This window comes from Mesoplodon densirostris, chromosome 12, assembly GCF_025265405.1.
Source record: "Mesoplodon densirostris isolate mMesDen1 chromosome 12, mMesDen1 primary haplotype, whole genome shotgun sequence".
NCBI classification, from domain to species: domain Eukaryota; kingdom Metazoa; phylum Chordata; class Mammalia; order Artiodactyla; family Ziphiidae; genus Mesoplodon; species Mesoplodon densirostris.
In genome coordinates, this window is record NC_082672.1 from 78,230,283 (window position 1) to 78,248,312 (window position 18,030).

The following is an 18,030-nucleotide window of genomic DNA, read 5'->3' on the forward strand; positions in this document are numbered from 1 at the left end:
CAGGGAGCCTGATTCCTCCAGCTCCATTTTTCTTTCTCAAGATTGCTTAGGCTATTGGTAGTCTTTTGTGTTTCCATACCAATTGTGAAATTTTTTATTCTAGTTCTGTGAAAAATGTCATTGGTAGTTAGATAGGGATTGCATTGAATCTGTAGATTGCTTTGGCTAGTATAGTCATTTTCACAATGTTGATTCTTCCAACCCAAGAGCATGGTATATCTCTCCATCTGTTTGTATCATCTTTAATTTCTTTTATCAGTGTCTTATAGTTTTCTGCATACAGGTCTTTTGTCTGCTTAGGTAGGTTTATGCCTAGGTATTTTATTCTTTTTGTTGCAACCGTAAATGAGAGTGTTTCCTTAATTTCTGTTTCAGATTTTGCATCATTAGTGTATAGGAATGCAAGAGGTTTCTGTGCATTAATTTTGTATCCTGCTACTTTACCAAATTCATTGATTAGCTCTAATAGTTTTCTGCTAGCATCTTTAGGATTCTCTATGTATAGTGTCATGTCACCTGCAAATAGTGACAGTTTTACTTATTTTCTGAATGGATTCCTTTTATTTATTTTTCTTCTCTGATTGCTGTGACTAAAATTTCCAAAACTGTGTTAAATAAAAGTGGTGAGAGTGGACATCCTTGTCTGTTCCTGATTTTATAGGAAATGGTTTTAGTTTTTCACCATTGAGAACAATGTTGGCTGTGGGTTTGTCATATATGGCCTTTATTATGTTGAGGAAAGCTCCCTCTGTGCCTACTTTCTGGAGGGTTTTTATCATAAATGTCTGTTGAATTTTCTCAAAAGCTTTTCCTGCATCTATTGAGATTATCATATTTTTTTATCCTTCAATTTGTTAATATGGTGTATCACATTGATTGATTTACATATATTGAAGAATCCTTGCATTTCTGCAATAAACCTCACTTGATCATGTGGTATGATCCTTTTAATGTGTGGTTGGATTCTGTTTGCTTGTATTTTGTTGAGGATTTTTGAAGCTATGTTCATCAGTGATATTTTGTGACATCTTTGTCTGGTTTTGGTATCAAGGTGATGGTGGCCTCATAGAATGAGTATTGGAGTGTTCCTCCCTCTGCTATATTTTGGAAGAGTTTCAGAAGGATAGGTGTTAGCTCTTTTCCAAATGTTTGGTAGAATTCGCCTGTGAAGCCATCTGGTACTGGGCTTTTGTTTGTCGGAAGATTTTTAATCACAGTTTCAATTTCAGTGCTTATAATCGGTCTCTATATTTTCTATTTCTTCCTGGTTCAGTCCGGGAAGGTTGTGCTTTTCTAAGAATTTCTTGATTTCTTTCAGATTGTCCATTTTATTGGCATATAGTTGCTTGTAGTAATCTCTCATGATTCTTTGTATTTCTGCAGTGTCTGTTGTTACTTCTCCTTTTTCATTTCTAATTCTGTTGATTTGAGTCTTCTCCCTTTTTTTCTTGATGAGTCTGACTAGTGGTTTATCAACTTTGTTTATCTTCTCAAAGAACCAGCCTTTAGTTTTATTGATCTTTGCTATAATTTCCTTCATTTCTTTTTCATTTATTTCTGATCTGATCTTCATGATTTACTTCCTTCAACTAACTTCAGGGGATTTTTGTTCTTCTTTCTCTTATTGCTTTAGGTGCAAGGTTAGGTTGTTTATTTGAGATGTTTCTTGTTTCTTGAGGTAGAATTTTATTGCTATAAACTTTCCTCTTAGAACTGCTTTTGCTGCTCCCATAGGTTTTTGGTCATTGTGTTTTCATTGTCATTTGTTCTAGGTTTGTTTTGATTTCCTCTTTGATTTCTTCAGTGATCTCTTGGTTGTCTAGTAGTTTATTGTTTAGCCTCCATGTGTTTGTATTTTTTACAGATTTTTTCCTGTAATTGATATCTAGTCTTATAGCATTGTGGTTGGAAAAGATATTTGATACAATTTCAATTTTCTTAAATTTACCAAGGATTGGTTTGTGACCCAAGATATGATCTATTCTTGAGAATGTTGCATGAGCACTTGAGAAGAAAGTGTATTCTGTTGTTTTTGGATGGAATGTCCTGTAAAATCAATTAAGTCCATTTTTTTTAATGTGTCATAAAAATATGGAACGCTTCACGAGTTTGTGTGTCATCCTCACACAGGGGCTATTCTAATCTCTTCTGTATCATTCCAGTTTTAGTATATGTGCTGCCAAAGCAAGCACTCCAAATCTTCTTTATCCATTCTTCCACTGGTGGACACTTAGGTTGCTTCCCTATGTTGACTATTGTGAATAATGATGCAGTGAACATGCAAGACCAGTTCTTTATAGTTTATGAATTCTTTTTCCATGTAGAGCTTGTTTCAGCCAGCCTCTTCCTAGGGTAGATAATTTAACTTGCTGGAACACCACTAGACCATAAATTCCTTGTGAACATGGATCTATGTTTGAACCATCCATCTGCCTAGAGACTAACACAGTGCATAAAACATAATGATAGATAGCATTTATAAAATGCTGATTGTATGTCAGGCACTCATTTACACTCTTTACATGCATTAATTTATTTAATCTTCAGAACTTAATGAAATAGGTATTACTATTATCTTTACTTTACAGTTGAGTTAACCTGAAGTTAATCTGAAATACAGAAGGTGATTTGGCCAAACCCATACAACAAGTATGTAAGGTAACCAAAATATGAACCTAGGCAGCTCTTGAGTTCTACCTTATAGTATCAACTAGTGGAGTTAAGAATTCAGTGTATGTGTGTAGAATTAAATAAACTCCTCTGGAACCTAATAGAATTTCTTTAAAAAATGTAGATAATGTAGATGGGATGAAAACAAAAGTGAAAGAGAAAAGTGTAGAATAATGAAGTTGGAGAGTAGCATCAAAGAAAGAATAGAGGATAAGAAACAGTGAAGGAGGAAATTAGCCCAAGTGCAGGATTTCATGGTGCAAATAGGAGAAAGGAATTAAAAGAGCCTGCTTGAGGTGAGGGGTGAAGGAATATTGGAAGAAGAGAATATTGAACAGAAAAAGCCTGTGAAAACATTATTGGTGTGCTGGGAAAAGTATCATACATTGAAAATTTTAAATAAAAAAGCTCTATTTTTAAAGATCTATGGACTTGTGTTTAGATTATTTCTTCCTGTATTACATTCACCATAATCTCTCAGACTCCCAATCATGGTCCCATGTGAATCAAATCAGACATGTGTTCAGGTAGAGATGCTAGGAGAATTATTTCACTGGACTACAGCTGTTGATGCATTTTACTATCCACTGAGTCTTTATATTGTACAAAATCAGAAAAGGAAATGTTCACTGAGGATCCTTTTTGGTGCAGAAATACACTGTCAATCCTCTCCTTGAATACCTTTCCCAGACTCTGTCTCATTACCAGTTTTCCCTTCCCAGTAAATAATCTACCCTAATTATTTCTAACCAGTTTTTGTAGAGATTAGTTGGCCTGAAAGATGGTGGGAAAGCCCTGGTTATCATTCTTGTTGTGTGTTGTCTTGGCTTCCTGAACATACCCAGTTCACAACTCATATTCATTCAACACATATTTGCCCTCTTACATGCTCGTATCACCCACTGACAATAACACCCTTCAAAGGGAGGGGACAGTGCTATTCTAAATTGACTAAAGTAGATTTGGAAGTTTCCCACCCCCCCACCCTGACTTATTTTTCTCCTCTGTTTCTTTCTTTTAGATAATTTGAGGCTTTGTGATGCCTTTTTCCCCTTCTCTGGTTTTAGAAGTTATATATTCTGTTTCATTTCACCTAATGGTTGTCCATTATTTTTAACTTATAAACTTGATTTAACAGAGTTTAGTGTGGATAAGTATCTCAGCCCTTTTCCAGAACAGTACAAAGATTTGGAACTCTAACTCCTCCTGACATTCACTATTTTTTTCCAGGCTTTGATATCTACCTTATGTTTATACTTTCCAAATTTACGCATTGTTATTTTTGTTTTAAATGTTGTACCTGTTAAGTTTTACCTGCATGTGATTAGCAAATGCTTTTCCCATTATTTCCTTCTAAATTTAGTCCTTCCTATTGTATCAATTTTCATCTGCTTGAGATACATCCTTTAGTAGTTCTTCCACCAAGCAAATCCCATTAGCGACCTCTCTCAGTCTGTTTCTGAACATGTTTTTAATCTTTGTTTAATACCAAATGATATAAGACATAGTTATTTGCTAGTTTTCCCCCAATTTATAATTATATTTTTTTGTGAAAATCTCCAGATGAGAAGTAAGAACCATTAAAACAGAATGATATTCTGAAAAGAAGCCATGAATTTCAAGTTTTGGAAGAAAGCCATTATTTCAAAGTTAAAACCTAATATAAATATAATTATCTTAATTATATTAATAATTTATATTACCTAATATAAATTATCTTAAAATTAGAAAAAAGAAGAGTGTTTAACTCAATAGCCTTTCAGAATAAGGCATTTAATTAGAAATCATTGCATTATCATGGAGGTCAAACAGTAGAATACTGAAAGTTAATATTGAAAATTATATTTAAAGCAGAGTAGAGAGGTGACACTCTACTCATTACTAGACACTCATTACGTCTAGTACCAAATGGTGTTGAAAAAAGTAGATTGAAGTTTGAATACAAGTCCATAGTTTGTAATAGCAACAAGTACAGTGTCCATGTGGTGGTTTGCAGATGAAGCCCACAAATTTAAATGGACTATTTGAAAAATCATTCACGCATATGCTTTACTTTTTAAATTTTTATTTTATATTGGGATAGAGTTGATTTACAATGTTGTGGTAGTTTCAGGTGTACAGCAAAGTGATTCAGTTTTACATATACATATATGTGTTCTTACATATAGATACATTTATCTATTCTTTTTCATATTCTTTTCCCAGCTAGGTTATTACAGAATATTGAGTAGAATTCCCTCCGCTATACAGTCGGTCCTTGTTGTTTACCTATTTTATTTTGAGTGGTGTGTGAATGTTAATCCCAAACTCCTAATTTAGCTCTCCCCCCACACCTTTCCCTTTTGGTAACCACAAGTTTGTTTTCTGTATCTGTGAGTCTGTTTCTGTTTTGTAAATATGTTAATTTGTATCTTTTTTAGATTTCACATATAAGTGATATCATATAATATTTGTCTTTCTCTGTTTGACTTCACTTAGTATGATAATCTCTAGGTCCATCCATGTTGCTGCAAATAGCATTATTTCATTATTTTTTATGGTTGAGTGATATTCCTTTGCATAGACGCACCACATCTTCTTTATGCATTCATCTCTCAATGGACATTGAGTTTGTTTCAATGTCTTCACTATTGTAAATAGTGCTGCAATGAACACTGGGGTGCATGTTTCTTTTTGAATTATGGTTTTCTCTGGATATGTGCCTAGGAGTGGGATTTCTGGGTCATATGGTAGTTCTATTTGTAGTTTTTTAAGGAACATCCATACTGTTCTCCATAGTGGTTGCACCAATTTACATTCCCACCAACAGTGCAGGAGGGTTCCCTTTTCTCCACACTCTCTCCAGCATTTACTCTTTGTAGACGTTTTGATCATGGCCGTTCTGACCAGTGTAAGGTCATACTTCATTGTAATTTTGATTTGCATTTTTCTAGTAATTAGTGATGTTGAGCGCATTTTTATGTGCCTTTTGGCCATCTGTATGTCTTCTTTGGAAAAATGTCTGTCTACTTATATCTTCTGCCCATTTTTGATTGGGTTGTTTGTTTTTGTGATATTGAGCTGCATGACTTGTTTGTGTATTTTGGAGATTAATCCCTTGTCAATCACATCATTTACAAATACTTTCTCCCCTTCTGTAGGTTGTCTTTTCATTTTGTTTATGGTTTCCTTTGCTGTGCAGAAGCTTTTAAGTTTAATTAGGTCCCATTTGTTTATTTTTGTTTTTATTTTCATTACTCTAGGAGCTGGATCCAAAAAGATGTTGCTGTGATTTATGTCAAACAGTGTTCTGCCTATGTTTTCCTCCAAGAGTTTTATAGTATCTGGTCTTAACATTTAGGCCTTTAATCCATTTTTAGTTTATTTCTGAGTATGGTGTTACAGAATGTTCTATGTCATTCTTTTACACGTAGCTGTCCAGTTTTCCCAGCATCACTATTTAAGTGACTGTCTTTTCTCCATTGTATATTCTTGCCCCCTTTGTCATAGATTAATTGACCATAGATGTGTGGGTTTATTTCTGGGCTTTCCTGTTCCATTGGTCTGTAAGTCTGTCTTTATGCCAGTACCATACTCCTGTGATTACTGTAGCTTTATAGTGTAGTCTGAAGTCAGGGGGCTTGATTCCTCCAGCTCCGTTTTGCTTTCTCCAGATTGCTTTGCTATTTGGGGTCTTTTGTGTTTCCATACAAATTCTGATTTTTGTTCTAGATCTTCAAAATGTACCATCGGTAATTTGATAGGATTTTCATTGAATCTGTAGATTGCTTTGGGTAGTATAGTCATTTTGACAATATTGATTCTTCCAATCCAAGAACATAGTATATTTTTCCACCTCTTTGTGTCATTTTTGATTTTTTTCATCAGCGTCTTACAGTTTGGGGACTGCAGGTCTTTTGCTTCCTTAGGTATGTTTATTCCTAGGTATTTAATGCTTTTTGATACAATGGTAAATGGGATTGTTTCCTTAATTTCTCTTTATGATCTTTTGTTGATAGTGTATAGAAATGCAACAGATTACTGTGTATAAATTTTGTATCCTGCAAATTTACAAATTCATTGATGAGCTCTAGTAGTTTTCTGGTAGCCTCTTTAGAATTTTCTAGAATTTTATGTATAGTATCATGTCATCTGCAAACAGTGAAACTTTTACTTGCACTTTTCCAGTTGGATTTCTTTTATTTCTTTTACTTCTCTGATTGCTATCTCTAGAACTTTCAAAACTATGTTGAATAAAAGTGGTGAGAGTGGACATCCTTGTTTTTTCCTGATCTTAGAGGAAATGCTTCCAGCTTTTCACTGTACAGTATGATGTTGGCTGTGGGTTTGTCATATATGGCCTTTATTATGTTGAGGTAGGTTCCCTCTATGCCCACTTTCTGAAGATTTTTTATCATAAATTGGTGTTGAATTTTGTCAGAAGTTTTTCTGCATCTACTGAGATGGTCATATAGTTTTTATTCTTCAATTTGTTAATGTGTTGTATCACACTGATTGATTTGCAGATATTGAAAAGTCCTTGCATCCCTGGGATAAATCCCTCTTGATCATGGTGTATGATCCTTTTAATGTATTGTTAGATTTGGTTTGCTAGTATTTTGTTGAGAATTTTTGTGTCTATGTTCATCAGTGATACTGGCCTGTAATTTTCTTTTTTTGTGGTATCTTTGTGTGGTTTTGGTATCAGGGTGATGGTGGCCTCATCAAATGAGTATGAGAGTGTCCCTTCCTCTGCAGTTTTCTGGAATAGCTTCAGAAAGAAATATGTTAACTCTTTTCTAAATCTTTGAATGAATTCACCTGTGAAGCTAACTGCTCTTGGCCTTTTGTTTCTTGGAAATATTTAAATCACAGTTTCAATTTAAGTATTTGTCATTGGTCTGTTTATATTTTCTATTTCTTTCCGGTTCAGTCTTGGGACATTGTACTTTTCTAATAATTTGTCCACTTCTTCCAGGTTGTCCATTTTATTGGCATATAGTTCCTTGTAGTAGTCTCTTATGATCCTTTGTATTTCTGTGGTGTCAGTTGTAACTTCTTTTTCATTTCCTATTTTATTGATTTGAGCTCACTCCCTTTCTTTCTTGATGAGTCTGGCTAAAGGTTTATCAATTTTGTTTATCTTCTCAAAGAACCAGCTTTTTGTTTCATTGATCTTTTCTAGTTTTCTTTGTTTGTTTCTCTTTCATTTATATCTGCTCTGATCTTTATGATTTCTTTCCTTCTACTAACTTTGTGTTTTGTTAGTTCTTCTTTCTCTAATTGCTTTAGGTGTAAGTTTAGGTCGTTTATTTGAGATTTTTCTTGTTTCCTGTGGTAAGATAGTATTGCTATAAACTTCCCTCTTAGAACAGCTTTTGCTGCATCCCATAGGTTTTGAATTATCATGCTTTTATTTTCATTTGTCTCTAGGTATTTTTTTTATTTCACCTTTGATTTCTTCAGTGATCCATTGGTTGTTTAGTAGCATATTGTTTAGCCTCCAAGTGTTTGTGTGTTTTACACTTTTTTCTTGTAGTTGTAGTTGTGGTCGGAAAAGATGGTTGATATGATTTCAATTTTCTTAATTTTCCAAGGCTTGCTTTGTGTCCAAGCATGTGATCCCGCTTGGGGAATTTTCCATGTGCACGTGAAAAGTATGTGTATTCTGCTGCTTTTGGATGGAATACTCTATAAATATCAATTAAGTCTATTTGGTCTCATGTGTCATTTAAGGCCTGTGTTTCCTTATTAATTTTCTGTCTGGATTATCTGTCCATGGATTACAGGGGTATTACAGGGGCATTACAGTCCCACACTATTAATGTGTTACTGTTAATTTTTCTTTTATGGCTGTTAGCATTTTTTCTTACATATTGAGATGCTCTTATATTGGGTAATATATATTTACAATTTTTGTATCTTCTTTTTGGATTGATCACTTGATCATTATGTCATGTCCTTCTTTGTCTCTTATAACAGTCTTCATTTTAAAGTCTATTTTGTCTGATATGAATACTGCTACTTCAACTTTCTTTTGATTTCCATTTGCATGGAATACCTTTTTCCATCCCCTCACTTTCAGTCTGTATTTGTCCCTAAATATGAATTGGATCTCTTGTAGACAACATGTATACGAGTCTTGTTTTGTATCCATTCAGCCAGTCTGTGTCTTTTGGATGGAGCATTTAATCCATTTACATTTAAGGTAATTATCAATATGTATGTTCTTATTGCTATTTTGTTAATTGTTTTGAATTTGTGTTTGTAGGTCTTTTTTCTCCCTTTCCTTTGTTGTTCTTTTGTCTTGCAATTTGATGAATATCTTTAGTGTTGTGTTTGGATTCCTTTGTGTGTGTGTGTGTGTGTGTGTGTGTGTGTGTGTATCAATTGTAGATTTTTGGCTTGCTGTTACTATGAGGTTTTGATATAGCAGTGTATATATATATATATATATATATATATATATATATATGATTGTTTTAATTTGCTGGTCTCTTAATTTCAGGTGCCTTTCCAATATCCTGCATTTGTACTCTTCTCTTCTCATGATTTCTGGTTTTGACATCATATTTGTGTGTGGACGATTTGCTACCTTTACTGTATGTTTGCCTTTACTGGTGAGCTTTCCCATTTGTAATTTTCTTGTTTCTAGTCATGGGCTTTTCTTTTCCACCTAGAGACATTCCTTTAGCATTTGTTGTAAAGCTAGTTTGGTGGTGCTGAATTCTCTTAGCATATGCTCCATCGAATCTGAATGAGAGCCTTGCTGGATAGAGTACTCTTGGTTGTAGGTATTTCCCTTTCATCACATTAAAAATATTGTGCCACTCCCTTATGACCTACAGAGTTTCTGCTGAAAAATCAGCTGATAACCTTATGGGGATTCCCTTGTATGTTATTTGTTGCTTTTCCCTTGTTGCTTTTAATAATTTTTCTTTTTCCTTAATTTTTCTCAATTTGATTACTATGTGTCTCCATGTGTTCCTCCTTGTTTTCATCCTGCCTGGGACTCTCTGCACTTCCTGGACTTGGGTGACTGTTTCCTTTCCCATGTTAGGGAAGTTTTCAACTATTATCTCTTCAAATATTTTCTCAGAAGCTTTCTCTCTCTCTTCTCCTTCTGGGACTCCTATAATGTGATTGTTGGTGCATTTAATGTTGTTTCAGAGTTCTTTTGAAATGTCTTCATTTCTTTCATTCTTTTATTTTATTCTCTTCTGCAACAGTGATTTCGACCCTCCTTTCTTCTGCCTCATTTATTCTGTTATTCCTTCTAGTGTATTTTTCATTTCACTTATGGTATTGTTCAATTCCGTTTGTCCTTTACATCTTCTGTTTGTTAAACATTTCTTGTATCTTCTCAGTCTGTGCCTCCATTCTTTTTCTGAGGTCTTGGATCATCTTTACTATCATTACTCTGAATTATTTTTCAGGTAGATTGCTTATCTCCACTTCACTTAGTTCTTCTTCTTGGATTTTATCTTGTTCCTTTTTTGGGAACATATTCCTCTGCCATCTCATTTTGTCTAACTTTCTGTGTTTGTGGTCTGTGTTCTGCAGGCTGCAGGATTGTAATTTCTCTTGCTTCTGGTGTCTGATGCCCCCCCTCCCCAGTGGGTGAGGCTCATCTAGAGGCTTGTGCAGGCTTCCTGGTGGGAGGGACTGGTGTCTGCCCACTGGTGGGTGGAGCTGGGTCTTGTCCCTCTGGTGGACACAGCCATGTTAAGGAGTATGTTTAGAGGCACCTGTGAACTCAGGAAGACTTTAGGCAGCCTGTCTACTGATAGGTGGGGATGTTCCCATTCTGTTGGTTATTTGGCCTGAGGCATCCCAGCACTGGAGCTTATAAGCTTTTGGGTGGGGCCAGGTCTTGGTGTCAAAATGGCAGCCTCCAGGAGTGCTCATATCAATGAGTGCTCCCCAGTACCTCCACCACCAGTGTCCTTGTCCCCACAGTGAGCCACAGCCGCCCCGCTGCACCTCCCCAGAAGATCTTCCAAGACCAGCAGATAGGTCTGGCCCAGGTTCCTATGAAGTCACTGCTTTTTCCCTGGGTCTTGATGTTCACAAGACTTTTTGTCCTCCTTCCAAGAGTGGAGTTTCTGTTTCCCCCAGTCCTATGGAATTCCTGTGATCAAGCTCCGCTGGCCTTCTAAGCCAAATGCTCTGGGGACTCCTTCTGATGCCAGCCCTTGAGGCTGGGATGCCTGATGTGGGACTTAGAACTCTCACTCCTTTTGGAGATCCTCATAATTATTTTCCATTTTGTGGGTTGTCCATCTACTGGGTATGGGATTTGATTATATCACATATGCACTCCTCCTACCATCTCGTATGGCTTCTTCATTGTCTTTGGCTATAGGGTATCTTTTTTTGGTAGGTTCCAGTCTTTTTTGTCAATAGTTCTTTGGCAGTTAGTTATGATTTTGGTGTTTTCATGAGAGGAGGTGAGCTCAAGTCCTTCTACTCTGTAATCTGGTCTTCAACCCACACATCTGCTTTAAATAAACATTCAACCTACAGAACATTCACTCCCTTCTCCCTTTGTTGTCACCATGTATGTTCTCTACTCTTTTCTACATATTCAACTCCTACTTTCCATTGAAGGCTCAAGTCCCACTTTCTTTTGAAAGCTCTTCCTCATCAACATAAAGTTCTGTATCTTTTAAAGCACTGATTATTTATTCTGGTCACCAAACACTACATTGTTGACAGATAGCTTTCTGAGTCTTACTTTGCCAATTGAATTTTGAGAACACACTTGAGATTAGAGGCCATGCCCTTTGCTTCTCTGTAACTATCATGGATCTTCCTGTGTCACATCACACGTGTGATTCTTATTGCATTTTTAAAAGTACAGTAGTAAACACTAGCCACTTTGGAAAAAGGAGGACAGAAGGATACAAGTTGATCAGAAGGACATTTTCTGCCCTCATGAACCTACAAAGTGGGTTCTCCACTTGAGGGGGCATATATACATACATACCTAATATAAGTGGAGAATAATTAATTTTAAGACCATACATGAGCAATTGGACAGTAAGGAAATACAAGCTAGCTATCAAAAGAATTTGAATAACATTCCCATAGAATACATTCAGTCAGGGCCTCCCTGGTGGTGCAGTGGCTGAGAGTCCGCCTGCTGATGCAGGGGATACGGGTTCGTGCCCCAGTCTGGGAGGATCCCATATGCCGCGGAGCAGCTAGGCCCATGAGCCGTGGCTGCTGGGCCTGCGCATCCGGAGCCTGCGCATCCGGAGCCTGTGCTCTGCAACGGGGGAGACCACAACAGTGAGAGGCCCGCATACCACAAAAAAGAAAAAAAAAAAAAGAATACATTCAGTCAGAGGTTGATCACATAGTCTCTTTTATTTTTTTTAAGATTTTTTAAAATTAATTTATTTTATTTATTTATTTTTGGCTGTGTTGGGTCTTCATTGCTGCATGCAGGCTTTCTCTAGTTGTGGCAAGCAGGGGCTACTCTTCGTTGAGATGCACAAGCTTCTTGTTGTGGTGGCTTCTCTCATTGCAGAGCATGGGCTCTAAGCATGTGGGCTTTGGTAGTTTCAGCATGCAGGCTCAGTAGTTGTGGCACACGGGCTTAGTTGCTCCATGGTATGTGGGATCTTCCAGGACCAGGGCTCGAACCCATGACCTCTGCATTGGCAGGCAGATTCTTAGCCACTGCACCACCAGGGAAGCTCGATTACATAGGTTTAACGTGTATGTTTTCTAAAGGTAAACTGGACCTTTCGCATACAAGCAATCCCTGTGGATAGTGTTGTTTTTGGTTTTCTGGAAAGATCATCTTTTTCCACAGTGTATTCTGAGGGGTATAAATTTAAATACATTGAGAATTTTATTTAAGAAGAGCCTCAAAGTACTCCCTTGAGAAAGGAAGGACCATCAAACAGATGTTAAAATAGGAAGGAGCTTTGTAAATTCCAAATAAGTAGCAGAACTGTTTATGCTAAGCAAGTGACCTTTTTTTGTCCATTATAGACTTATCTTCTGGTATCCTCTGGAAGTAGCCTAACAGATATAAGTACTATTCAGCAAAAATAACAACTACATTTTATGTGGAAAGGATTTGATGAATTACATCAGGCCTCTTTAAAGAATTTTCAGATTTTTACCTGGTGACATTGATTTCAATAAGGTCCATAAAAGTGTCCTCTATAGGCTAGTTTAATGCCAACAAAAGTGTAGTTATCTTTTTTAAAAAAAAGCTTCTCTTCACTCAACAGAATAAATGTTCTGTCATAGCAAGGAGAAAGGCTATACATGAGTTAATTTTGTGTATATAAATTTTGTAAGTACAGATAACATAGCATGTACATTTTCTATGTCATTATTTAAAAAAATTCTTGTCCTGGCAAAACAATCCAGGAAATTAAAGCATGATTATTACTAGGAATTTGCAGTGTCTTGTGTCTAAACAATACCAAAGGACCCATTTAAAATCTGACTTGGAAAATTCAGCAACTCCTGATTTTTGACTTAAGATTTTCAAAAATCTGCCTGGGGATAAAAAAGGTCCATAATAACCAGAAAAAGAGACTACAGGGGCAATTAAGAGAAGTAGAAAAAGTGCCAAGTGTTGAATTTGGTAAAGTTATAACAAGTTAGTCTGTGGCAATAAACAATGTAAAACAGAAATTGTTCCCTCTCCAAGAGATTCCCTGTGTAATTGAAATGAAATACAAGGAAGTGTACCAAGGCATAACTTTGATTTAGTCTTCACTGAAGAAGGAAGAAAATTGCAGGGACCAAAATTAAATAATAACTGTGATATCTCTTTCCTAGCATATTCTCTAATGAAAACACTATCAAATGTAAGGTAGATAGCTAGTGGGAAGCAGCCGCATAGCACAGGGAGATCAGCTCGGTGCTTTGTGACCGCCTGGAGGGGTGGGATAGGGAGGGTGGGAGGGAGGGAGATGCAAGATGGAAGATATATGGGAACATATGTATATGTATAACTGATTCACTTTGTTATAAAGCAGAAACGAAAACACCATTGTAAAGCAATTATACTCCAATAAAGATATAAAAAAAGAAAGAATTTCAGAAATATGCCCTTAGTTAACATGACTATACATATGTGTTTATATATACAGTTTTAAATGTTTATGTATGTATCCACGTGTGTGTGTGTGTGTCTGTGTACAAGTGTGTATGTGCATATACAAATATATGAATATAGTTGTAAATATTACTTCCCATATTCTATAAGTACCACTAGTATAATAAAATAATTTCTGGGGAAAAACAATTATAATCCATGATTAGGTTTATACACCTAACCCCCCCCAATTAAGAATATATATCTGACATCTATTTTTCTCTATGAATGTATCAATTACAAATGTGAATATGTAGTGGCCTGCCCACACAAAATACTACCAATGGTTTTTGCTACAGAATATACATCTTACTATATTGAAAATTAATTGCTTATTTTATTTAATATTAAATTTTCTGTCTACTTCTCTAGGTCAATAAATTTAGAATTCCACAAACAAATCTATTTTCTTTTAAACATTCCCTTCATGATTGTATTCCTTTTGGTTATTCTCTACCTACTACACTTTTCCATCTTCAAAATGAAGAATTCTTCAGTCTTTGATTATTTTTTATTATTTGGATCCTCTCTGAACTGTCTTTATTTCCTTTAATATCCAGACTATATTTAGAACCCAGAACTTCAAGTAACAGCCTATTTTATTTATATGTACACCTAGAGGAGAATATTTATATTTCTACTTTGAATAATGCCCAGCTCTTTGTGGCATTTTCTGGTTGTATATTAAACATATTACCTACTATGAATAGATAATATCTTCTATAGGGCCAGTGATTTTATTGAGTAAAGAACAGATTTCAATTCCCCACTGTTAATTTCCTTCTTTAAAAAAATATATTTTCGGGCCTCCCTGGTGGCGCAGTGGTTGGGAGTCCGCCTGCCGATGCAGGGGATACGGGTTCGTGCCCCGGTCTGGGAGGATCCCATATGCCGCGGAGCGGCTGGGCCCGTGAGCCATGGCCGCTGGGCGTGCGCGTCCGGAGCCTGTGCTCCGCAGCGGGAGAGGCCACAACAGTGAGAGGCCCACATACTGCAAAAAGAAAAAAAAAAAAAATATATATATATATATATATTTTCTAGTAAAAAATATTTTTTCTCTCTTTACCCAACAAATGCAGTAGTGTTTCTTTTTTGTAAGGTCTTTTTGGGACCTGAAATGTGAAATTAAAATAGACGACCAACGTCCCTCATAACTCCTGAATTCTGTGTGTGTCAAGTGTGGACTCATGTAAAAGTTCATAAAAGTCTAAAGTCCTTTCCCCTTGTCTCTATACAGACTTGTTTTTCTGTCAACTATGTTACTCTTTACCCAATAGGTTATATTCAGTAGTTTTATCCTTTGCTACAGACCTTGCTAATTTGTAAAATGATAAAGTGAACCTATATTTCCTGTGCTTACTTGGCTAGCTTAGATGAATTAGTTTATACTATGGTAAATTAAAACAAACAAGCAAATAAATAAATATCCGTGGCTTGAAACATCAGCTTCTCAAATTGTAGTATTCTTCATATTAGGTACAGTATGCTAGCTGCTGTCAGAAAGGGCTCCTTAATTTACTGTGTCTCAAACACAATAGATACCTTCCTCTTCCTGTTGAGAGGTCATGAAGTGAAGGAGATAAAGAGGTTGGTAGAGTGACCTTCTTCCAACCTGTCATGCAGGAACCCAGTGGGAGGATATGTTTCCATTGGCAACATATCTGCAGAGGCTGCTTTGGGATCAGGTCCACTCCATACAAGAGAAAGTAGAAAATAACAGGGAAGAACAAGGATGGGAGGTTTTAATGATCCAGTCCTAGAAATGGTACATACCACTTCTAGGTACATTTTATTGGTGAAAACTGTACCATACCTAAATAAAAACAAACACAGAGATACAATTATAAATATAACAACATAACATAAAATATAATGTAATATAATACAATAGAGTACAATATAATACAATGTAATATATAATAACAACATAATGACCATACCTAATGACAGGGAAGAAGCCAGGAATGTATGGTGTAATGTGTTTCTGTTACCGAACCAAACTCGTGTCCACTCGCCCGAGTGCATTAAAGCCAATCTGCTGACACTGGGTCGTGGTGAAGGAAAGTGCAGTGTTTACTACAGGTGCCAAGCAAGGAGTCCAGGCAGCTAGTGCTCAAAATGGCCTGAACTCCCTGATGGCTTTCAGGAAGGGGTTTGAAAGCCCCCAGTGGCTTTCAGGAAGGGGGGTTGTGGGATGTGTGATCAGCTCATGGACATTATTCTGACTGGCTGGTGGGGAGGTAATTGGGAGTCAACATCATCAACCTTCTGGTTCCAACCTGTCTGGGGTCTATGTGTTTGTGGGCAGCATGCAGTTAACTTCTCCCACTTGGTGGGGTTTCAGAGTCTGCAGAACAGCTCAAGGACATGGCTCAGAATATTATCTATAGCCCTTGAGTAGAAACTAAAAGTCCTTGACATTGTTTAATGGCTAAACAATTATTATTTTGTCTTGCTTGACTGTTTTCCTTTCTTTCTTCATCTTCTCACTTCTCTGGTTAAACTTATTCTTTGACTAAAGTTTTTCTATACACTGAAGGCTGGCAGAGGACATGGTCGGTGGGGGAGCGGGTCTGTCCTGGGATGGCTCCATAGGGTCCTGCTCAGTTACATTCCCAGGAATGTGGGAAAAAATATTTTTGTAGAATAGCTGGTAGTCTCTGTCCCATCTATTTTACTCAGTAACATTGTCCCAGCATCAGGAAAGGTGTAGTTGGAAGACACTAGCCACAGGCAGTTTATGGGTAACTATTTCAGGGTCCTCCATGTGCCTGAATATATTCAGCTGCTAACTTCCAGAGCTGTTTGGGGCTCAGGCATAGCTGTGAAATTGTCCTGACCTGGTGCCATCATGGTATCAGCACAGTTTACTGATAAACTTATTCGATGGTAGTCAAGTGTTCACAGCATAAATGTGCCAAAGTGAGAGTGAGAGTTAAAACTATCCTTAATGACCCCCGACCTCCACACTCCCATCAACAACTTACTTGATTTTTCCATAAGTTCTTTTCTTGGAGAAAGGAGGGTGGCCCAGTGTCAGGCTCTTTGGTGATTAAAGTGAATTATCAGATATGATGAATTCTTTTTTTACTGGGGGTTACTATTTTTTTTTTCTTCCTTGAACTCCAAATTAATGAGATTTATAACATTAAGTTTATAAAATGCTAAGTTAATGAATTATAATGAGGAATAAGAATATTCCATTGTAAAGCTGCCATTAAGACTGAAAGGGAGAACTCTATGATGAAATTCATGTCATAATTCAAGTGACTAAGGAAAGCAGAGGTTATAAGAGGAAAAATGTTCATGGGAGAAAACTTCCTTTATGCCCATCAGAAGACTCTAGAGGAAAATATTACTTTACTTTGAAATTAGCTCATGGCTCTATTCAGAAAAAGCAGATCTTGATTTGTGAGTTTACTCTAAGCCCAAGAATTTCTATTTGAAAACTGATCAGTACTGAAAAAATGGCTCGACGTAAGACAACTGCCACTCGTGTCTATGTGTGGTTATGAAAGCAGGTGCCTTACCAAGTTCTGACTCTCAGAACATGGTGACCCTCCTATTTTTGGAGCTTTTCAACCCTATTTTCATGCTTCTTCACCTCAGCCTGTCCCCACACCAGATACCTGGTTTCACCTGGTAGCCGGGCTTCCTCAAGGGAGTGTTTTACCAGCCCCCTCTACTCACCCACACACCCCCTGCTGTCACTACTTCTCTGCCTGGTAGCAGTGCCGCAAAGGCTTGTTCCTGCAGCCAGTCAAATGCCAAAAATGGCAGAGTGATCTACTGATATTACGACTGCTTCTTCTGTGCCCTGTTAGTGTGAAAAGTAACTGCTGACACAGGAATTTCCGGCATTCTGCTTTCAGTGCGAGATTTTATTGTGGTTGTATCTTCCCTGTCCCTTGATTATGACATATATCTGTTGGATAAGGTTGCCTTTATGTGAAGAAATGTGTTGATTTCTACATTACTAATATAATGAAATGACTTATATCCATGAACTATATGTAGAAATGTGTGGGAAAAAGAGTTAATAATAGCTACTATTGTTTACTTTTACATGCCATTAAATTATTGAAGTATGTTACCTAAGTTAATCCTCCCAAAAATGGTTTCTGGATTTTTATACTTGTTTTACAAATGAGAAGACAATTTTTCAAATCTGTGCAAGTTGCACAAGCTCACCCGGTAACTCCTAAGTAGGAGACAAGCTTAGATCACAGGTCTTTCCAGGGCTGACACCCATT

At 36.7% G+C, this 18,030-nt stretch overlaps 1 protein-coding gene and 1 non-coding gene across 2 annotated transcripts in view; one reads left to right on the top strand and one right to left on the bottom strand.

The window, feature by feature from the left end:
* The window catches only part of ADGRB3 (adhesion G protein-coupled receptor B3), a 789,966-nt gene that overhangs the window by 533,327 nt on the left and 238,609 nt on the right, over positions 1-18,030 (top strand). The window lies entirely within an intron of this gene.
* LOC132500454 (U6 spliceosomal RNA) lies at positions 2,086-2,192 on the bottom strand. The gene has a single exon (XR_009534045.1). It is a non-coding gene; the product is annotated as a U6 spliceosomal RNA (small nuclear RNA).